This window comes from Somniosus microcephalus, chromosome 13, assembly GCF_052327205.1.
Source record: "Somniosus microcephalus isolate GS21.2 chromosome 13, FLI_Smic_1.0, whole genome shotgun sequence".
Taxonomy (NCBI): Eukaryota; Metazoa; Chordata; class Chondrichthyes; order Squaliformes; family Somniosidae; genus Somniosus; species Somniosus microcephalus.
In genome coordinates this window covers 145,595,559-145,619,224 of record NC_140999.1, presented here as the reverse complement: position 1 = coordinate 145,619,224, position 23,666 = coordinate 145,595,559, and the positions used below count along the sequence as shown (strand labels likewise).

At 47.2% G+C, this 23,666-nt stretch overlaps 1 pseudogene; it reads left to right on the top strand.

Annotated features, from left to right (window-relative positions):
- Positions 1-23,666, top strand: part of LOC147108643 (sodium- and chloride-dependent neutral and basic amino acid transporter B(0+)-like) — a 253,377-nt pseudogene that overhangs the window by 135,545 nt on the left and 94,166 nt on the right.

Here is a 23,666-nt window from a genome sequence, read left to right as displayed (position 1 = left end):
CCGATGGCTGAGACGCCACCACCCCTGGAGGTGCTGCTACTGGAGGAGGTTCCGGAGGCCCCACTCCATGCCCAGCGGATTGGCAGCCTCACACAGAAAGATCCAGTCTTATCACGGGTGCTATGCTGGCTGCTGCATGGCTGGCCCTCCGAGGTCCAGGAGGAGCATTTCAAGCACTTTGTTCAGAGGCACCATGAAATGTCTGCACACAAGAACTGCATGCTCTGGGGAAGCCGTGTGGTGGTTCCTGCTGCAAGAGAGAGGAGGTGCTGAAAATGCTGCATGAGTCACACCCTGGGATTGTGCACATGAAGGCGTTGGCGAGAAGCTACGTCTGGTGGCCGGGGTTGGACCGAGACGTGGAGGAGGTGGTAAAGAGCTGTGAGACATGTCAGCTGACTCACCATAGCCCATCCAAGGCTCCCCTTCACCCCTGGGAGTGGACCACTCGTAAATGGTCAAGACTCCACATTGACTTTGCAGGGCCATTTCAGGGGAAGGTCTTTTTGATAGTGGTGGATTCTCATTCAAAATGGCTGGAGGTGGCTATCATGAGCTCCATGACATCCAGTGCAGTGATCAATGCGTTGCCTTTGCTGTTTGCCACACCTGGGGTCCCCGACGTGCTGGTTTCGGACAATGGAGCAGCCTTCACGTCAGCGGAGTTCAAGGCTTTTGCAGGCAGAAACTGGATCCGCCACGTGACCACAGCGCCCTATCACCCCTCCTCTAACGGGCAGGCAGAGAGGATGGTGCAAACCACAAAAGAGGCACTGGTGAGGATATCGGTGGCGGACTGGCAAACCAGATTGGCCAGGTTCCTGTTATCACAGCATACCACACCAAACTCAGCAACGGGGAAGAGTCCTGCCGAGATGCTGATGGGTCGCCGGCTGGTGACTGCACTGGACCGGCTACACCCGGACTACAGGGATGAGATGCACACAAAGCAAGAGGAGCTGGCTAAGAAGCACCAGGGCACCGCCAGGCAGTTCGAGCTGTCAGAGACTGTGTTTGCCCGTTGCTATGTAGGAGGAGACAAATGGATGCCTGCCGTGGTGGAGCAGGCCACGGGTCCCCTGTCGTACAGCGTCTGTACACCTGATGGCCAGCTACACAGACGCCACGTAGACCAGCTACGGGGTCGTACTCCGGTGAGAGTAACAGAGACGTCACAGGCTAGGCCATTGTCTCCGCCACCTCTGCCAGGCAGTGACGGCCTGCTTCCTGCAACAATGACGGAAGCCACATCGACAGAAGGTGTCACAGAGTCATCAGCCACGGAGGAAGGTTTTCCTGCAGCTAGCAGTGGCACCCCGACTATGCCTGTCCAGCGGCACTCAAGTCGGGTTAGATTCCGTCCCAGACGCCTGGAGGACTAAGGGGTTTTATCTGGGGGAAAGGAGTGTTGTGTTTTGAGTTTGCTTCAATGAAGTTTGTCCCAGTTCCCGGGTGTTACCTGAAGGGGGTGCTGGGGGGCTCGGTTTTACTTTGTCTGCAAGGCAGAACCCGAAACTGAAAGTGAAAGACAATGTGCTGTAATGTCCACCCACTTACTCAGTAAATAGTAAAAGGTTCATTCCGTCTCCTCTATTCATTACTGTTCGGTCAAGATGCAATATATGGCATCTGCCGCACTTCGCATCAGAAGTGCACGTGGACGCCATTTTGGAACCTTAAGACAACTTGTATCACCCAAAGAACGATGCTACTGACCCCAAATTTACTCCCAACTTCTCCAGATCCACCTTGTCCAACCAATTCATAATTTTAAAGACCTCTATCTGGTTACCTCTAAGTCAAAGCCACAACCTGTTCTTTCCCAATCCCTGATACCTCTCAATTCTGGTACCATACTTGTACATCTTCATTTCACTTTCTCCAGTGCTTCTATGTACTTTTTATAGTATGGAGACCAGAACTGTGCACAGTACTCTAAGTGTTGCCTGATCAGGGTTCTATACAAGTTTAACATAACTGCACTACTTTTGAATTTTACACCCTTAGAAATAAATCCAGTGCTTTGTTAGCATTTTCAATTGCTTTGCTGACCCGTGATGCTGCTTTTAATGATTTGTTCAGCTGTATCCTTAGATTCCTTTACTCTTCTACCCTATTCAATTTATTATTTTCTAAGGTGTAGGTGATGTTTCTATTTTCCCTACCATTTTATCTATGTTAAAGATCCTTTGCCACTTAACTGCCCAGTCTGCATGTTTTCTAATGTCTTCTTGTGTTATGTTGTACTCTTCCTCAGTGTTAGCTATACCAACTCCCCTCCACCACCGCCCCCCCCCCCAGTTTGGTATCATCTACAAATTTTGATTTTGAGTTATTTGTTCCTAAGCCCAAATCATTAATTTAACTTATGAATAACAGTGTCCCAAACTCCCAGCACTGATCCTTGTGGAACACTGTTTTCCATCTTCCTCCAATCTGAATAACTACCTTTTACCCCTACTCTCTGCTTTCTATTTTTTAGACAAATTGCTATCAATTAAGTTATTTGTCCCGACACCATATGCCCAAACCTTTGTCATGAACCTACCATGAGGTACCTTATCCAAGGTCTTTTGAAAATCCACGTATTTGAGGACATCGGCATTTCAACAACAACACAAACTTGCATTTATATAGGGTTTTTAACAAAGTATAATGTCCCAAGCTACTTCACAGGAGCATTATCAAACAAAACCAGCCACATAAGGAGATATTAGGTCAGCTTGGTTAAAGAGGTAGGCTTTAAGGAGTGGCTTAAAGGAGGAGAGAGCGGTGAGAGATTTAGGGAGGGAATTCAAGAGCTTGGGACCTATGCAGCTGAAGGCATGGCCACTGTAGTGTATGTACCTTTAAGAGGAACTATGTTTTTGAAGCCCCTGTATACTGTAGTACCAGTAGTGACCACTTGGGTATATAAGCCTGTGTAGCGTCTTGTGTTGTTAGTTCACCTCCAGACTTTGTTCAGTAAACACTTGTTAAATCAACTCCTGCATTCCGTGTCTCCATTAACACACGGATCTAACAGTGGCAACGAGTTAGAAACGAACTTACCTGCAATTCGGCAGCACCTCAAGGGGATCGATTCCTCAGACGAAGGTCGAAGCCAGAAGCAAGAAAAAAAATAAAATAACTCAAAGAAACTCAAAAATGAGGGCCAGGCTTGGTCTCCAGTCTGTGGTTTCCCCAGCTAAACGGGCTGGTGGCAGGTAGTACACTGATCCTTCCTGGGCTGCGGCGGGCTAGAGCTCGATCGGGTGGCTCTGCAACGGGGCCGGGCAGCGAGTCGGGAAGCAGAAGCAAAGAGAGAGAGAGGGTGGAGCACTCAGGGCGCGGCCAGTGCTGCAAAGCAGGTCGGCGTTCGGACCGAGCAGAGGGAGGGAAAAGTCCCAGAGGGTCCGTTCCACAATGGGAATGGTTCTCCAAGTAACGGAGAAACTATTCAAGCGATATATAAAAAAAATAGAAATACCGCGAAAAGCTGCAGGTCGCAACGGGAACCGCGGAGAACAGCATTGGCAGCAGCGGCAGCGGCGGGAAAGCGCTGGAGGTGCCATCTTAACTCGGCGGGGAAGAAAGAAAAGCGCAGGAAGCGCCATTTTAGATTTTCAAGATGCCGAAGACTGGCAATATTACTGCTTTCGATAGTGATATAGAAGGTTGGACCACATATGTGCAAAGAGTGGAGGTATATTGCAAGGCGAATGAAGTAGCGGATGATAAAAAGGCATCGGTACTTCTAAATCTGATGGGCGCAAGGACATACGGGCTGTTACGAAACCTGATCACTCCAGCCAAACCGATGGACAAGAATTTTAAGGAGATTGTTGATACTTTACAGGAGCACTTAAACCCAACACCGCTGCTGATAGCGGAACGATTCAAATTCTTCAGGAGGAATCAACACAAGAATGAAAGTAACGCTGATTACCTCACCGAATTACGAAAGCTGTCAAAGCACTGCCAATTCGGGGCAGGACTGGAAGATTCTCTATGAGACAAATTCGTCTGCGGTCACCTAAGCGAAGGAACACAGAAAAGATTACTTTCTGAGAAAGATTTGACACTGGACAAGGCTTTCAGTGTGGCTGTATCATACGAAGCAGCAGCAAGAGGAGCTGCAGAGATACAGCAAAAGCCACAGGACTTCGGCACCCATGAAATGACATGGGGTTTCGAGAGATGTTATCGCTGCGGCAGATCCACCCATGACCAGAAGGACTGCTGGTTCAAGGACAAAGCATGCAGGCAATGCGGAAAGATGGGACACATTGCACGTGTATGCAGATCTGGAAAGAAATCCGCTGACAGTAAAAAGGTCAATAAGGAAAAGTACAGAAAGGTACAAATGATGACGGACATTAGCTCCGAAGACCAGAAGAGCGATAGCGACTCCAGAAACAAGAGACTAAGCTCTCTCAAATTACATAATGTAATTGCCAAAGAAGATTACCAGACCATTTGGGTTACCCTCACGATAGCGGGGTCCCCAGTCAAAATGGAGCTAGATACAGGATCAGCTCTGACCATCATGAGTCGACGGGATTACGAGCGGCTATTTCCACATATACCTTTGAAAGACACATCCATTGTCTTGAAGACATATACGGGGCAGAAAGTATACCCCAGAGGGAAAATAAGGGTGCCTGTTGTATACAACAGCAAGGAAATACAGAAGTTGTATTTATACATTCTGCAAGATGGTGGTCCACCGTTGTTGGGACATGATTGGATCAGAAAGATACGTTTAGACTGGCACTCCATTCAGGCACTGACGGTGACCATTAAGAAAAAAAACGATGATGACGTCTTACCTGGACGATTAAAAGAAATCTTGGCTAACGCCAAAGAAGTGTTTCAACAGGAACGAGGAACCCTGAAAGGCGCCACCGCCTCAATAAAAGTGGAAGATGCGGCAATTCCCAAGTTTTTTAAGGCAAGGCCGGTGCCATACGCAATTCGTCCAGCCGTCGAGGCAGAGCTGGAGAATTTGGAAAAAGCAGGCATGTTATCCAAGGTAGATTGGAGCGAGTGGGCAACACCCATCGTCCCGGTCATGAGGAAAACATTCAATAATGATAAATCTGAAGAACAGAGAAAAGTTCGCATCTGTGGGGACTTCAAGGTGACTGTAAACCCGGTTCTTCACATGGTACAGTATCCTCTTCCGAGGATAGAAGATATTTTTGCCTCACTATCCGGAGGGAAACGTTTCACCAAAATTGACTTAGCACAGGCATATCTACAGATGGAGGTTGAGGAGGCCTCTAAAAAGTATCTCACGATAAACACACACAAAGGCCTGTACCAGTACAATCGACTGGTTTTCGGAGTGGAATCAGCTCCGGCTGTCTGGCAAAGAGCTATGGAGCAAGTCCTGCAAGTGATTCCGGGGACTCAATGCTACCTAGACGACATCCTTGTCACAGGAGAAAACGACAACGAGCACCTTGCCAACTTGGAGCAGGTGCTCACGAGGCTGAGAGAACGGGGCCTACGAGCAAATCGCCCCAAATGCGAATTAACGAAGAAGGGTTGCATAAGTCACCTGAAAAAATTGAAGCGGTTGTAAAGGCCACAGCGCCTGAAAATGTCTCACAATTAAGGTCGTTCCTGGGATTAGTAAATTACTATCATAAATTTTTACCAAACTTTTCGACGGTTCTGCACCCGCTTATCGCACTGCTACAAACGGGAGTAGTTTGGAAATGGAGCGAAGACTGTAAACGTGCCTTCCATAAATGCAAAGGCTTGATCACTTCCAGGGAAGTGTTGGCTCATTACAACCCATCACTGCCAATCAGACTGGCGTGCGATGCATCCCCTTGCGGCGTGGGAGCGGTATTATCGCATAGATTCCCTGATGGCTCAGAGCGGCTGATAGCTTTTGCGTCACGCTCATTAAACTCAGCTGAGCGTAACTATGCCCAGATTGACAGGGAGGCACTCAGCCTGGTGTGGGGGGTGAAGAAATTCAACCATTACCTACACGAACAAAAGTTTACCTTGTTGACTGACCATCAACCCCTCGTCTCCATATTCAACCCTAAAAAGGGTGTTCCCATTATGACAGCGCAAAGGCTACAGAGGTGGTCCCTTTTCCTAGGGGCACACCAATATGACATAGAGTACAAAGGAACAAAACAGCATGGGAATGCTGACGGGTTATCGCGCCTACCGTTGCCAATGGTGGAAGAGGCACCAACAGTGGACCCAGTGGAGATATTCCACTCGACCATAGTGGAATGTCTACCGGTGACAAATTCTACCATTGAAAAGGAAACGCGAAATGACCCGACTCTCTCACGAGTCTACGATTTAACGGTGAAGGGATGGCCAGCACATGGCGAACCACTGTTGCCAGCATTCTCGCAAAGAAGAGAACAGCTGTCAGTGTGCCGAGGAACCTTGATGTGTGGATCCAGAGTGGTGATTCCACCCAAACTCAAGGATAAAGTGCTAAAGGAGCTTCACGAGGGGCATCTGGGTGGAGTGAAAATGAAGAACTTAGCCAGAGCGTTTGGTGGCCAGGTATCGATGGAGACATCGAAGAAATGAACAAGAGCTGTCTAGGATGCCAGAAGGTCCAAAACGCCCCACCACAAGCCCCTCTACATCCATGGGAGTGGCCCTCATCTCCATGGCAAAGGGTACATATCGACTTTGCTGGTCCATTTATGGACTCAATGTTCTTAATCGCGGTGGATGCACACTCCAAGTGGCTGGAGGTAATAAAGATGTCCTCCACCACCATGGAAAAAACCATCACAGTATTAAGGACCATATTCGCCAGGAATGGGCTGCCTGAACAGATCTGTTCTGATAATGGACCGCAATTTGTATCCGAAGAATTCAGGAAGTTCTTAAAAAAACAATGGGGTTAAGCACTACACGTCCGCCCCATACCATCCCGCCACCAATGGATTGGCTGAAAGGTTTGTCCAGACCTTCAAGAAGGCCATAAAGGCCATGGGTAATGAAGACATAAATCTACAACATAAGGTAGATAACTTCTTTTTTGCGTACAGGAATGCAACACATGTGGTTACAAACCAAACCCCCGCCATGATGTTTTTAAGTAGAAGACTAAGATGCCAGCTGGATTTGGTCAAGCCAAACGTCAGAAGGGACGTAGAGAACCGATAATTTCAAAGCATGAATGAAAGGCCAACTAGAACCTTCCAGATAGGTCAACCAGTTTTGGCCCGGGACTACCGTACCGAGAAATGGCAGCCTGGAACTATTTGCACACGACTAGGACCGCTGATGTATACCGTGGACATTGGAGAAAGCATAATAAGGTGCCATGCTGATCAGATCATAGAGTCATCCGAAAAAGGACAACCTACACCACAACTCTATACGCCTAGTGATGAAGCAGAGATACCCATAGTATCTACCTCCGATCCGGTAATACTGGAACCAGATGAACCCGACACTAGCATTGAAGCCGAATCGACCTTGCCAAAAGAACCTACTACACCACCGAGGCGTTATCCGGACCGAGTCAGGAAGCCTCCAGAGAGACTGAATTTGTAATTGATTAACTTCAGCAAATGTGTATATTATTGTTCTTGTAAAAATGTTATTTAATGATTACTTAAAATGTTATGTACTATTTATCTAAAAGGGGAGGAATTGTAGTGTATGTACCTTTAAGAGGAACTATGTTTTTGAAGCCCTTGTGTACTGTAGTACCAGTAGTGACCACTCGGGTATATAAGCCTGTGTAGCGTCTTGTGTTGTTAGTTCACCTCCAGACTTTGTTCAGTAAACACTTGTTAAATCAACTCCTGCATTCCGTGTCTCCATTAACACACGGATCTAACAGCCACCAATGATGGAGTGATTAAAATTGGGGATCCATTACCTCTTCAAAGAATTCTATTAGATTAGTTAAGCGTGACAGCCTTTCAGAAACAATGCTGACTTTTTTATTGTATTTTCTGTTTCTAGATGCTCTTCTATCACTTCTTTTAGTATAAATTCCAGATATCCCCTCTATGGAACATTTATATATATATATACACTAGCTGGAGTGCCCGGCGGTGCCGAGGCTTTTTTTGAGGGCATGTTGTTGTTGGAAGAGAGAGAGAGAGTGACTGGGGGGAAGAGAGAGAGCGACTGGGGGGAAGAGAGAGAGCGACTGGGGGGGAAGAGAGAGAGCGAGAGACTGGGGGGAAGAGAGAGAGCGAGAGACTGGGGGGAAGAGAGAGCGAGAGACGGGGGAAGAGAGAGAGCGAGAGACTGGGGGAAGAGAGAGCGAGCAACGGGAACAGAGAGAGCGAGAGACTGGGGGGAAGAGAGAGAGCGAGAGACTGGGGGAAGAGAAAGAGCGAGAGACTGGGGGGATGAGAGAAAGCGAGAGACTGGGGGGATGAGAGAGAGCGAGAGACTGGGGGGAAGAGAGAGAGCGAGAGACTGGGGGGAAGAGAGAGAGCGAGAGACTGGGGGGAAGAGAGAGAGCGAGAGACTGGGGGAAGAGAGAGAGCGAGAGACTGGGGGAAAGAGGGAGAGTGACTGGGGGGGAAGAGAGAGGGTGACTGGGGGGGAAGGGGGAAGGGGAAGGGGGCGTGGGGGAGCGGGAGGGGGAGCGGGGAAGGGGGGAGGGTCATATATATCGTGCCTCTACTATCGCCTCCCTAGTTTTCTTGAAATGTGAGGCTGCATACCATCCAGACCTGGGGTTTTATCATCTTTTAGTTTTGCTAGTTTTTCTCATTTTATCCAAACGTTATTAATATTCTTTTTAAGCTCATCTGCTAGTACAGTATCTATTTTGTTATCTTCTTACCTTAAAAACTGAGCTGAAGTAGTTATTCAATACTTCTGCCATTTCTCTTTCATTACCTGTGAGTTTATCTTGCTCATCCCTCAGTAGCCCTATCACTACTTTACTTTTCCTTTTTGTTATTTATGTGTCTATAGAACACTTTATTATTTCTTTTTAAACTCCTTGATAATTTGATTTTGTAATTTCTCTTTGCCTTCCTGATGGTTTTATTTTAACTTCTCTCATAAATTCTTTATAATCCCGTTTGTTCTCCTCTCCTTTAGTATCTAAGTACTTCTTATATGTCTTTTTCTTTAGATAAAATTTTCCCTTTAGTTCTTTATTCATCCATGGTTATTTGTTTTTGGCTTTTGGTGGAATAGATTTCTCTTGAACTCATATTGATTCCCCTTCTAAAGACTTACCACTGTTTTTCTGTCTCTTTGTTTTTCAAGATTTTCTCCCAGTTTACCTTCTTTAATTCCACCCTCATTTCCTCATAATTTGCTCTTTTCCAATCCATTACCTTAGTCTTTGCCCTACTTCTGCCACTCTCAACCCTAATCTTGATCCTTACTATGTTGTGATCACTACTACTAAGATGCTCTCATACTATTACTTCTCCTATCTGTTCTGAATGTCAAAGGGTAAGAGAAGGTGACTCAGGTGGCTCCCCCAAGTTATGGCTAGTGCCATCAGTTGTATGCCTTGCCTCTTTCTTACTCACTCCCACACAAGCATATATGCAACCACAAATAGTATACGTGATTAGTATCCTGTAAAGCAAGCACTTTTGGAAAGTGTCTCTTGATGACCAATTGTAAAAATCAGCACAATAGCTTGCTGTGATCCAGGATAAGACCTCCATGGTAGCACTTTTGCCTCTGATTCATAAAGTTTTGGGTTCAAGTTCCACTCCAGAGACTTAAGCACAAGATCTAGGCTGACACTGTAGTGCAATACTGAGGGAGTGCTACACTGTCGGAGGTGCCGTCTTTTACATGAGATGTTAAACCACCATCTGGCCTCTCAGGTGGGCATAAAAGATCCCATGGCATTATTTCAAAGAAGAGCTGGGGATTTCTCCCCAGTGTCCTGGATAATATTTATCACTTAACCAATGTTATTTAAAAAAAAACAGATTATCTGGTCATTATCTCATTGCTGTTTGTGGGACTTTGCTGTGTAAAATTGGCTGCTGTGTTTCCTACATTGCAACAGTAACTACACTTTAAAAAGTACCTCATTGGCTGTAATGCGCTTTGGAACATTGTGAAAGGTACTATATAAATGCAAGCCTTTTTTTCACCAATAGTGTACCTAAATACATCCCGGAAGATGCAGTTAGTAAGCATGAGGAGATAGCACTAGCTGTATCATGGGGCTGAAGTTAATATGAGCATGTGCCAGAGGAGGAATGGGAATTGCTTGTTGCCATCCAGGAGCTCCTTCCAGTACTTTGTGAAATGCACAGTATGATGACATTGGACATTCTTGGCTTTATAAATAGAGGCATAAAGTACAAAAGCAAGGAAGTTATGCTAAACCTTTTATATAAAACTCTGATTAGGCCCCTGCTGGAGTATTGTGGCCAATTCTGGACACCACACTTTAGGAAGGATGTCAAGGCCTTAGAGAAGGTGCAGAGGAGATTTACTAGGATGATACCAGGGATGAAAGACTTCAGTTACATGGAGAGACTAGAGAAACTGGATTGTTTGCCTTAGAGCACAGTAGGCACGATGGGCCGAATTGCCTTCTTCAGTGCTGTATCATTCTATGATTCTATGCTCCTTTTACTGGGAGATGTAATTGCTGGCTATTCTGAATGATGTATTAGTCAGTTGTTACATGCATTTGTGAACAACATATTGCTTGATACTGCAGATGCTGCCGATACTGGACTGGAAGGAGGCAGTGCCCAAACAGTTGAGTGCACTGGTAACCTTGCTTGTCACTGACTGTGCCAAACCTATGGTCTAGGTTAGCCTTCCAGCTAACTAGCTTTTGGTTGATGTATAATCTGTAGAATTAGTTCCCCATGGTCATTGCCAGGTAAACATGCTAGGGCCTGCTGGTATAGTTGGTCACATCATAGGGGGCGCAGCCAATTTAGCTATGATGCTTTCTGATCTTCCTGTTTGCTTTCTTTTATTTTGTATCACCTAAAACGTGAAATACTGTGAATGGGATACTTTCAAAGAGGTAGAGATCCTATTGGTAGCAAATCAACCCTTGTATCTCAGTTGATATGGACACAGTAAGAGCAGAGTTCTAATTTTTTTGTAGTTAATGCAATATAATTTCTGTTGTTGCTAAGACTTCTCATCCCCTCTAAAAGACCCCTATTCCAATATAACACTTCTCCCTCACAACTATGCTAGTGGAGTCAGCATGTGCGTAAATTTTATAGGTGTCCTTGAATCATCTGCTCTCGGAATGAGCTATAAAATAATCCAGAAGAAACATTTTGAGATGTAGTTTGAGAAATCTTGCATTTCTTTACCATTTGGTGGTGAGAGTTTCACTTTTATAACACTAGTATTTATTCATGGTCTCATAAAGAGGCAGAAATATCAGTACAGTGGATCATGAACGTAATGAGAGACACATGTTTGGTGCCTATACTGTTACAGGCAGATGCTCAGCTAGTGCTGCAAATTGGAGAGAGATTCATCCTATGGTAATTCACTATGCAAAAACCATTGATAGGGGAAAAACTGGGGAGAAAATAGCTGAAATTCACATCTATTGATATTTTTTTAATTTCCACCAATTTTCTTTCCACCCCTTCCTGAATCCATTGACTTCTTACAAGGTTATATTTATATGTTACCAGTACCCATGGATACCTTGCCTAACTGGTCATTTGTTAGCTTTGTCTATGACTGTCAGCTAGCTATTCAAATAACACATTGCAGCTGAGTCTGATCCTCTACTCATTCAACATCCACTCACTCACATTTCAAACAGGGGTCACTGGCCTCCTCCTCCAGAGGTGCACAGGCAAGGGATCAAATTTGGGATTTTCCTGGTATGTATGGCTCAGCTATCACTGGATAAACTTGATGAGCTATCAGGAAAGCAATAACATTTATATTTTTCAACTTACTTTTTAATGCAGAGTAAAGTTATGTTGTAATTTGTTTGTGTTCATTTATTGTTGAATCTAAAACTTAATACTGCTCCCTGAAATTTTGTTACATAGTATGAAAACTACAAAACAAGGTTTCAGAAATTTCTGATGAGCTGATTTCTGTTTAAAGTAAATAACATCAGTTTACAGTATCTCTTAAGCATTGCTAATGACATCATATTAATTTTATCCATGGTTTAGGTATTGGTTTAGTTCTTACAGCCTACCCTGATGCCCTTGCACTCCTGCCAGTATCACAGTTATGGTCCATATTATTTTTCTTCATGCTTATCACTCTGGGAATTGACAGCCAGTTTGCAATAATGGGTAAGAAAAATATTATTTAATTTTGTCTATCTGTTTCTCACCTTTATGAAAGGAAACTATATAATTAGGTTTTGTGCAGTAATATTACTCAGTTAAACTACTTTTTACTGCATGTCTTTTTTTTATGTCCTCAGTGTTAAAATGTGTGTTCCATCTATTAGAAGTGGTATGGAAATTGTTATGAGATTGGAAATTGAATAGATTTATCTCAGCATTGAATACTGTTAGATCTCAAACACTAAAAGAACAGTTGTATAACAAGTACCGGCAAACTAGTCAATTCTGGCAACAGCTACTTACGCCTCTATAACACTCTTCAATTGCAGAAAGATGTCTCAAAGCACTTTAAATTGAGAGAAAACACAATGATGGTGAGAAGGAAGCTAAAAGAAAAAATGGAAAGAGTTAGAGTGGAGGGACAATGGCACAGTGAAGAGAAAGTTGAAGAGATTTTTGAAAACGGGGAGAAAGGAGGCAAGGCAGAGGGATTAGGCAGTAGATTCCAGTTCTCAGGAGCATAGAGGTGAATTTTAACATGGTGGAGTGTGTGGATTTGGGTGCGGGTGGGGGCTCAAAACCAGGGAAATTGACAGTGTCTGGAAGCCGGCTCCAAACCGCTGACTACCGGGTTTCACTCAAACACTTTAGGCTGTGTGCACACAACCCCTTCAGGGAAGGAACTTACGTAAATCGCTCAATTAGAGTGATATTTACAGACTTTTGAGTTTAACGTCGGGTCCATGGGTTTCCTGGGCTTCCTAAAACTTGCCAGTGAAAGCAAGGTGAGTACACAGTGGCAATTGAGGGGGCTGCATCAATCTCAGTGAAATATGGCAATAAATAGTCAGTACTCACAGTTTCTTTCTTGCTTTCTAGTGGGAAAGGGTTTGTTCACAGTACTTTTGCTTAGAGTTGACTTTCGACATTTTGGAGGTTTGTTCTATCACATCAGGATGGGTGCCGCTTATGCTTCCTTAGATTGGACCTCAGATGAGGAACAACATCACCAGCAGCAGCAGCAGCACCAGCAGCCTGCTGGTCACAAACCTTTAGCCTGCGTACCACAGAGGGGACCAGCCGAGAGGGGACCAGCAGAGAGGTGCAGCTCTCAGGTGGTACTACCCACGGAACAGGGTGTATAGGCAGGAGCTGAGTTTCCATGACATGTCTGAACAGCAGTGTCCCAGGAGGCTCATGTTGTCGCGTCAGGTGGTGGCAGACATCTGCAACTTCCTGGAAGAAGACCTGCTCTCTGCTGGACCTGGTGGCCACGCATTACCAGTGGCTGTCAAAGTCAGCACTGCCTCAACTTTTTTGCATCCAGATCCTTCCAGGGCTCTGCTGCAGACATATCCAGGGTCTCTCAGTCGCTGACCCACAAATGCATAAGATGTCACTGATGGCTTGTTTCATAGGGCCGGCAATTAAATGAACTTTGCCTGCGATGATGCCATTCAGAATGAGCGGGCACTCGGGTTTGCGGCTCTGGCTGACCTACCACAGGTGCAGGGCGCCAGCAACTGCACACACGTGGCAGTCCGAGCACCCTCAGAACAACCAGGAGTATTCGTCAACCGCAAGGGCTTCCACTCAATTAATGTGCAGCTGGTATGCAAGCACAAAAATATCTTTATGCAGGTGTGCATAAGATTCCGGGCAGCTGCTATGATGTTTTCGACCTGCAGTATTCCAAGCTCCCTGATGTTTTCGGACTTGTGGCTTAAGGTGTGGCTGCTAGGTGAGAAAGGATTCCCACTTCAAACTTGGCTCGTGATACCTGTCAGAAACCCAATGACTGAAGCCCAACAGCGCTACAGTGAATGCGATATCACCATCAGATGTTTGATTAAACAGGCCATCGGCATGCTGAAGATATGCTTCAGGTGCCTGGAAAGATCTGGAGGTGCCCTTCAGTACGCACCAGCCAGAGTCTCCAGAATGACCGTGGTTTGCTGTGCTCTGCACAACATTGCACAGCAGTGGCACTTAGACCTGCAGGAGGAACAGCTTGGATCCTCCTCAGATGATTCAGAGGGGGAGGAGGAACAAGAGAAGGAGGGTGATGAGGCAATGCACTCCCAGCTGCTCACATTGCTGCCCGGGATGCAAGGGATACCCTTATTAATGTAAGGTTCACTTAGGTTGCCCCAGTGGACCCATGTCACAAGGAAATTCAAACGCTACTCTTCCTGCCCCCACCCCTGCAATGCCACTGACACAAAGCAGTCCTGCAACCAAACAACCACCCCTTGAACATTCCCCATTGGTCCCCATCAATTCATGTCTTCCCATTCATCATCAAACAAGTTAAAAAGCCACTTACCACCCAGCACTCAAGATTGGACAAGATGGAAAAGTGGTGATAAAGAATAATATTTATGAGAGCTAAATAAACAACAGAAACTTATGAATATAACATTTTCAAAGACACCCATGAGTATACCTTTGTGCAACTACAAAGCCTTACTCTTCCTTTTCCTGCTACTCCTACATGGTGCAACCCCTGTGGTTTGAGCACAGGTAGAGGCAGGCTGCTCAGATCCCTGCTGTGACTGCTGAGATGCTCTTGGCTGATGTCCTCTGGGTTTTGGAGCATGTGAGGGTCCCACCAAAGACTGCTCCACCTGCAGCTGTGCAGGGGCAGACTTGGCCATTGGGAAACGAGGCAGCATGTGGGCTACCTACTGAGGGGGGGGGGAGTAGGTGAGACGTGCAGTGTTTTGAGTGGAGTCCCCACTTCCATGTCCCCTTTTGCCATCATTCCTCTCATGGCCCAGGTGCACTTCACTGCTACCACTCTGCTGGAGGAGAGCACTTTGGTTCAGATCAGTGCAGCTCTGCAAGGCCAATGCTAAGGTATCTGTTAACCTATTTAAGGTGGCAGACATGTTGGCATCCATAGTCTGCAAGACAGTGGTTAAAGCGTGCATGGACTTATTTGATCGGAGTGTTTGATGTTCCACGGCGCGGGCCACTCTATCCATGGATGAACACATCAACTCATTGGCCTGTGACATTAACCCACTAATGCATGAGGCAGACTCATCTATTCTCTCTGCAATCGTGATGAGTCTACTTTTGAAGGCCTGTTACTGCACCACACATTATTTGCTGCTGTTCAATGATTCTCCTTTTCAATTACGGCCCCCATTGTATAGCAACTGTGTCCAGCTGAGCAGAGCTTGGCGAGGGCTGCACCCTCCGACGCGGACTCTCCGCTGCTGTCTGTGTCACCATCATCCACTCTTGCTCACTTGTGAAGTGTGAGTCACCAGGTAAAAACCCAACTATATGCCTTACTAGTTCCACTGAAGTGCGAGTATCTGAGCTGTTCCATGGCCTACATTAATCCTGTGATGGTGCACCCACAGAAGGACTCAGCTCCTCTTAGGATTCGTCTTTGGCCACCTCCACTGACTTCTGTTGCACGTGCGAAGACCTTGTCGGAGATAAAAGACATGAATTAGTCCTGGCAAGGTAAGAATATGTTGCAAGTTATCATTATGAAGATGATCATAGTTCACTCGCTGTGGAAACCAAATCAACATGACTGAGTGCCGTATGATGTGGGTGGCTTTTATTTAATTGTGTCAATAGGTAGCTGGGACGTCCCCGTCTCCGACAGCCAAGAACGCCAAAACTCCACTGATTTCCAGTGCCGCCTCCTCTGCAGTTGTCAATTGGGAAATCTGTGGAGGGCCACCTCCGGTTCTCTCTCTCTCCCTGGTATTCTGTGTTGTGTTCTCTTCTCTTGCAAGGAGGGAAAGAACAGACCTATGAGTGAGTGTACTGGCATGTGTTTAGCCGATGGATGGATAGCAATTGTTGAGGGGGACTATGAGGCAAAGGTCTGAAATTGCATAGGATGAGGGTGAGTGGCAGTGGTGGATGAATAGAATAGGATGCGAGGAAGCGCATAGAAAGAGAAGGATGGGTGCACCTGCAAGGTAACTGGGTGTGAGGAGTGATGTGATGGAGTAGGCTTGATAAGGCAGCATGAGGGGGTGGGGTTGGGGTGATGCACACAGCAGGATGTAGGTGAATGTGCTACTGTACTCGCCTTTCCTGACCTGCTTAGGTCATTAAACCGCTTCCTACATTGAATCTAGGAGTGCCACTATGCTTCTGCTGCTGACCTCCAACCATGCCACCTTGGTTTCAGCTGCAGGTTTCTTCTTCCTGTCGTTAGAGAAGAGTATCTCTCTCCTACTCCTCACAGCCCCCAGCAGCACATCCAAGGAGGCGTCAATGAAACGGGGCGGAGCCTTTGCCCATCTGGACTCCATTCTGACACTTCCAATCCTCTGACAGCCAACTCCAACTCCTTCAACTTCCATCTTTGGATTGTCCCTTTAAATAATGGAGTTGAGATTGCCTCATGCAAGTCTACATCACGGCCGCTTCCACTGATTGGACGGGAAATGCAGAAGTAAAATGATAATGAGGGAGCTGCATTAAAAAGCCACTGACACCGAACTTACTTCCGGATTTCCTGCGCAATATCGGACCCAGCCCCGCACACCCACTCCCAGTGCGTCTCCTAATTAATATTGGGGCTATAGTGGCTGAACACAAGGAGTGAGGGACAAGGAATTGCCCAGTGTTTTGTTAGAAGAGAGGAGGGCATGTGCAGGAACACCAGACTGAGGAGATCATTAAGGTAGGATGGAATTAATCCAGTGAGGAATTTGAAAGTGAGAAAGAAAATTTTGAAGCTAACTTGCTGGGACATGAGTCAGTGGAACTTCGAGAGGATGGGTTAATGCGATTACTGGACTTTATGTGGATGAGGATGTTGGCTGCAGCATTTTGAATAAATTGTAACTTGTGGAGGGTGGAAACAGGGAGACTGGCTAGCAGAGCACTTGCAAAGTTGAGCCTTGAGGCAATGAAATGATGAAATAGGGTTTTGGTGGCAGTGAGAGAGCTCTGTGCTGTCCAGTTTACCTTTCCAACATCATCATGCATAAGTCAAAATTTACTCCAACTGAACATCGAGAAGCCTGAAGGCAATGTTTTCTGTCCCCACCATAAAATCTGCCCCTTTGCCCTAACTAGCCCCCTCTCTGATCACTCACTCAAGCTGAACCAGACTGTGCAAACCCTTGGACCTAGAAATTGGGTATGGCCACAAAACGGGCAATGTTCAGGCTCAACGATGTTGTTACACCACGTCAAAATAGTCTAGGTAGCACGCAAAATTCATGCTCAGTCCTCATTAACATGATTGTAGTCTTGATTTCAGGGCTAAACCTACTGCTCATTGACTTAATGCTCAATAGGTGAGCCAATATCGGGTCCAGTATAATTCCCAGTCAGGTTTGCTGCAGGCTTTATTCAGTACTTAAAGGGGAGGTGCATTGATGCTTCAGCACCTCATTGTCAAGCCACTCAGAACTGCAGCTGCAAGAAGAAGGTAGTGCAAACCCATGGCGGAGCACCAGCAAAGGGAGGGAGCCTGCAGATTTTCCGATGTGGCTCTTGTCGTGGCTGTGGAGAGGAAGTGGGCTGACCTGTTCCCACACACTGGCAGGAAGCCCTCACCACCCCGCGGAGGCTCTGGTAGGATATAGCCGCCCATGTCACGGCCAGCACTGTGGTCCCAAGGTCGGCCATCCAGTGCCGAAAGAAGTTTAATGACCTCACACAGCAGGTCAATGTGAGTGAAGGCTTCAGCAAATGCCATATCCATCTGCACCACAAGCCTTACACACAACTCAATGCACCATACCCCCCATCACTCACCTATCAACAATCTTTATCTGTCACCACTCACACCTCACTTCAGAGCTTCACTTCACCCTCAACCTTACCACTGCTGCAACACTCACACCAACAACTCACACTTGCACACACTGACAGCTATTCAGCCATGGCAGGTGCATCATTCAAACACACTGCACCACACACACACACACTTCTCTTTCTCTTGCAGGCCAAGGATGCACAAAATCAGTGGGACCAGCAGCAGGCAGGCTGCCACCCACGACCTCAGCCAGCTGGAAGAGAGTGTGCTGGACATTATTGGGCGGCCAATCATAGAGGCCGTGGCAACTGGCGAGGTGGAACCCCTTGGGGACAACAACAGTATGCTCATTCCTAATCCCTCTTCTCACATCCCACATCCCACAATCTCTTCTCACCTTCAAGCTGCTGATGCTGTATGCAAGCATATCTTGCTTCCCCCTCCCCTCACCATAACCCAACTCTTGTGCCTATCTGCTTTTAGAAACATGGAAGATAGGAGCAGGAGTAGGCCATTTGGCCCCTCGAGCCTGCTCCGCCATTCAATGAGATCATGGCTGATCATCCAAATTCAGTACCCTGTCCCTGCTTTCTCCCCATATCCCTTGATCCCTTTAGCCTTAAGAAATATATCTAACTCCTTCTTGAATATATTTAATGAATTGGCCTCAACTGCCTTCTGTGGTAGAGAATTCCACAGGTTCACCACTCTCTGGGTGAAGAAATTCCTCCTCATCTCTGTCCTAAGTGGCTTACCCCTTATCCTTAGACTGTGACCAAGATAATCAAGAACAAGCACCTGAGCAGCCTGTCTCCGAGGTGATGCACGAGAGCGAGGGGGGAGAAGAAGAAGAAGACACGGCATCACTGCATCTGTCACTCACAGACACCAGCTCAGAAACTGGCACTGCGCGGAATTTAGAGGGTAGTGTAGAAGTGGGATCTGCACAGGGTGAGGCACTGAGCACGAGTGGGCTGCAGCATGGCCAGGGAGAAAGGGTAGCTCGGGGGCCAACTCCTCGGAGGGCAAGTTCGCGTACGTGTTCTGCTGCACAGGACTCGGATGAAGACCTCGATGAGGCGGCCTTCAGAAGAAGGGTGATGGGCATGCACACCAAATTAATAGGTACAATTGCAAGCCTGCCAGAGAACCTCTTGGCAATGTCAAGGAGCATGGAGGAGTCTGCAGAGCTTAGATCCCAGGATTTCCAGGCTGGAAATGATGGAAGACTTCCGAAGAGACCGTGTCAACTCAGATATGATGGTGCATGTGATGTGCGATGTTGCGGGTGCCATTGCAGCACAGGCAGAAGCAAGCCAACGTCTTAGTGCTGCAGTGGAAGCGCAGACCGCTCTCATGAAGTCTCAGCTTGATGCCAGCCAAGCTCAGACTGCTGCCATCATAACTGGGTTTATCACTGTCGACCGGGGCTTGCAGGGTTTTGCAGCAGCCTATCAATCTGTGCTCCAACAGATTGCTAGGAATGCTGAGGCGCCGCCCCAGGGGAGTGGAACAAGACCCTGCTGTCCTCTCTCAGGATGACTGCATACCTGTTCCCACCACTGCAACTCTGCCATTGACCTTGCCGCTACCTGTCCCCCAGAATGCTGCCGCCCATGCTGAGGTGGTGCAGTCTGCAGCTGAGCCTTCTAGGGCACGAGCTGCTCGAGGTCGTCCTACAAGGCCATCTGAAGTCTCCCCCATGGAAACTCAGCAGCCTTCCACCAGCCATGCTGCAGCCATTGGGGGAGCACTAGGAAAGGAAAGGACACCCAAACAATAAGCACTAAGGGATTGCACAAGAGTGATTATTTCATTTTGTAAATGTAAATAAGTGTGAATTGATTTTGGGTACATTTATTAATTTTGTTTGGAATCTTTTGTGGTGGCCCTCATTTCAGCTTTGTACCAGGAGGACGCTGTGATATTCCGTGACAGGGGGATAATATGATGGAGATGTGAGGAGCAACAAGGATCTGGGGTTTCATTCGTTGGAATCGGAGTCTGATGAGGTGTTCACGGACAGCCTGTCCGGAAGGAGGATTGGCTGCCTGCCTCCTCCCTCTCTCTTCATCCTCTTCCTCTTCTTCTAGCTCCTCTTCTTCTTCAACCTCCTCCTCTTCTCTCTCATCCTCCTCCTGAAGTGGTCCTGCAATCCTAGTGGCAAGGGCTGCACCCTCATAATGGCCCAGAACTTCGGGTCTCCATGGGTGAGTACGCACGCGGTACTCACCCGTAGGCCCAATGGAAGTGCCGGTTTTCTGCATGCATGGGAAACCGGCACACCCGTTCCCCTGAAAGAAGGGGTTCAGAGTTTGAACGCGTGCGCAGGAGAGGCTGCGTGTGTGCATCGAACTTACATTTTTTTTGCAGGTCTTCCCGGAAGGGTAAGGGGCCGATTTTCCCGCAGGTGTGGGGAATTGTCGGGTTCCCCGAATGTCGGGGTTCCCACACGAATGTAAATGGGTCTGCCAGATTGATGCAATTTTCCCTCAATTGGTCAATTCATTTCCAGCGTGTGGGAACCCTTGCTAATTGACTATTTCCAGTCAGAAAGTCGCAGAGTATGATGTCATCATTCGTGGTGCTTTTAAAGTCTATAGCAAGCATTGCAACCTCTGCAGGCTTCCAAACGAACCACACAGGATGGCAGAGGAGCCTGCAGCAGCTGTGGCCAGTGCCAGACCCCGAGCTGCCTGCAAATTCGACAAGGCTTCACTGCAGGCATTATTGGATGGGGTGAGGGCCCACAGGGAGGTCCTCTTCTCTAGGTCAGGGAGGAAGGGGCCTCCCACTGCGACCAAGGCTGCATGGATGCAGGTGGCAGCAGATGTCAACTCGCTGGGAGTCACCAGAAGAACCTGGATACAGTGTCGGAAGCGATTCCATGACCTTCACCGTGCAGGAAAAGTAAGTATGAAGCTTCCATCACCCTCAAACTGATCCCCATTGCCTTTCCCCACCAGCACTCAGCTTTAGAACTCTCTTCCTCCACATCCCACTTCACAGTCACATCCATGCACCCTTACCCATTCCCTCTCTCTCTATGCTCACATTCACATAACTATTCCACCATGCAGCCCTCACACTCCCTCTCACTCTGATGCTTTGAACACAACTGACAGCACACAGGGAGGGCCCTTGGTCTTGCAACCTCACACCATCTTTGTCTCCCTCTAAGTATCTATGCTATGCAATCTCTACACTCACCCCTTCATTCTCACTCAAACTCCACTTGTCTCCCTCATTGCAGGAAAAGAGAGCTCACAACAACAGAGAGCAAGCCAGGACTGGAGGAGACCTGTTAAATCCATGAATTTTGATGTATGGTGTCCTTCAATAAATCGACAGAGACTGCAGAGGAACAATCAACAGGTGTTTACTGGATGAGGGTTACTCTAAAACTAAAGTACAGATCCCTACTCAGGGTTTATATACAGGTGTGGTCACTGCCGGTACTACAGTATACAGGAGCTGTAAAAAGTAGTTCTCCCCTTAAAGGTACATACACTACAATTCCTCCCCTTTTAGATTAACAGTACCATAACATTCATTTAACAATTAACACTGTTAACATGCAACATTAACTGCAAGTAGTCCATTTATAAATTCAGTCTTTGGGGCGGCTTCCTGATCCTTTCTGGATAGCGCCTTTCCTGAGTGTCTTGCTCTTGGTGCGGAGGCGATTCTGGCCCCCTGTCGTCGGTTGGTTCATCAGCTTCCGATGCTACTGTTTCTGGGGTAGATGCTAACAGTATGTCGGGTTCATCACCAGGTACGCGAGACCTGGGGTTGACTCGTTCCTGTGACTCTAGGATCTGGTCGACATGGCGTCTCACAAAATGTTCTCCCCAACATCCACTGTGTACATTAGTGGCCCCTGCCGTGTGCATATCGTTCCTGGTTGCCATTTCTCTGTTCGGTAGTCGCGGGCCAAGACTGGTTGCCCTACATTGAAGCTCCTTGTCGGCTTCTCATTGATGTGCTGGAATTGCTTATTCTCAACATCTCTTCATACATTTGGTCTGAGCAAATCCAGACGAGATCTCAACCTTCGGTTAAAGAACATCATAGCCGGGGTCTGGTTGGTGACTGCATGTGTCGCATTTCTGTAGGCTAAAAGGAAATTGTCCACCTTATGCTGCAGTGTAATGTCGTCATCGCACATGGCCCTTACTGCTTTTTTAAAGGTTTGTACGAACCTCTCAGCCAATCCATTTGTGGCTGGATGATACGGGGCGGATGCGTAATGCCTTACCCCATTCCTTTTCATAAATCTTCGAAACTCTTCGGACACAAACTGTGGTCCGTTATCAGAGCAAATCTGTTCTGGCAAGCCGTTCCTGGCAAATATGGTCCGTAGGACTGCAATAGTTTTCTCCGTGGTGGTGGAGGACATTTTGATCACCTCAGGCCATTTCGAGTGCGCATCCACGGCTATTAAAAACATTGAGTCCATGAATGGACCAGCAAAATCAATATGCACCCGTTGCCATGGAGATGAGGGCCACTCCCATGGGTGTAGAGGGGCATGTGGTGGTGCATTTTGGACCTTCTGGCATCCTGAGCAGCTCTTTGTCAGGTCCTCGATTTGCTGATCGATCCCCAGCCACCACACATAAGCCCTAGCAAGGCTTTTCATTTTCACCCCTCCCAGATGGCCTTCGTAAGGCTCATTGAGCACTCTCTCCCTTAACTTGGGTGGAATTCCCACTCGGGATCCACACATCACTGTCCCCTGGCATACTGACAGCTGTTCTCTTCTGGATGAGAATGCTGGCAACAGTGAGTCGCCATGTGCTGGCTATCCCTTCACCGTCAAATCATATACCCGAGACAGTGTCGGGTCATTTCGGGTCTCCTTCTCTATACCAGCGTTAGTTACTGGCAAGCATTCAATTATAGTCGAATGAAATATTTCGACAGGATCCACTGCTGGTGCTTCCTCCGCAGCAGGCAGTGGCAGGCGTGATAGCCCATCAGCGTTTCCATGCTGTTTCGTGCCCTTATACTCGATATCATATTGGTGCGCCCCTAGAAAAAGGGACCATCTTTGCAGCCGTTGTGCAGTCACTACCGGAACGCCCTTCTTTGGATTAAAGATGGAGACAAGTGGTTGGTGGTCAGTCAGCAAGGTGAACTTCTGCCTGTGCAGATAGTGGTTGAACTTATTCACTCCCCACACTAGGCTGAGGGCCTCCCTGTCAATCTGGGCATAGTTACGCTCAGCTGAGGTTAGTGACCGACACGCAAAGGCTACTGGCCTCTCTGAGCCATCTGGGAATTTGTGCGACAGCACCGCTCCAATGCCATAGGGTGATGCATCACACGCCAACCGAATTGGTAGTGCTGGGTTGAAATGAGCCAACACCTCTTTTGATGTGATCAATTCTTTGCACTTCTGGAAAGCTTGTTTACATTCGTCATTCCACTTCCATTGTACCCCCGTTTGCAGTAGGGTGTTCAGTGGGTGTAGTACTGTAGACAAATTCGGCAAGAACTTATGGTAGTAGTTCACCAACCCGAGGAACGGCCTCAGTTGTGACACATTTTCCGGTGCTGGAGCCTTGACTACTGCCTCAATCTTTTCAGGGGACTTATGTAACCCCTCTTCATCAATAACATGGCCACAGTACGAGATCTGCTTCTGGAAAAACTCGCATTTGTGGCGATTAGCTCGGAGCCCA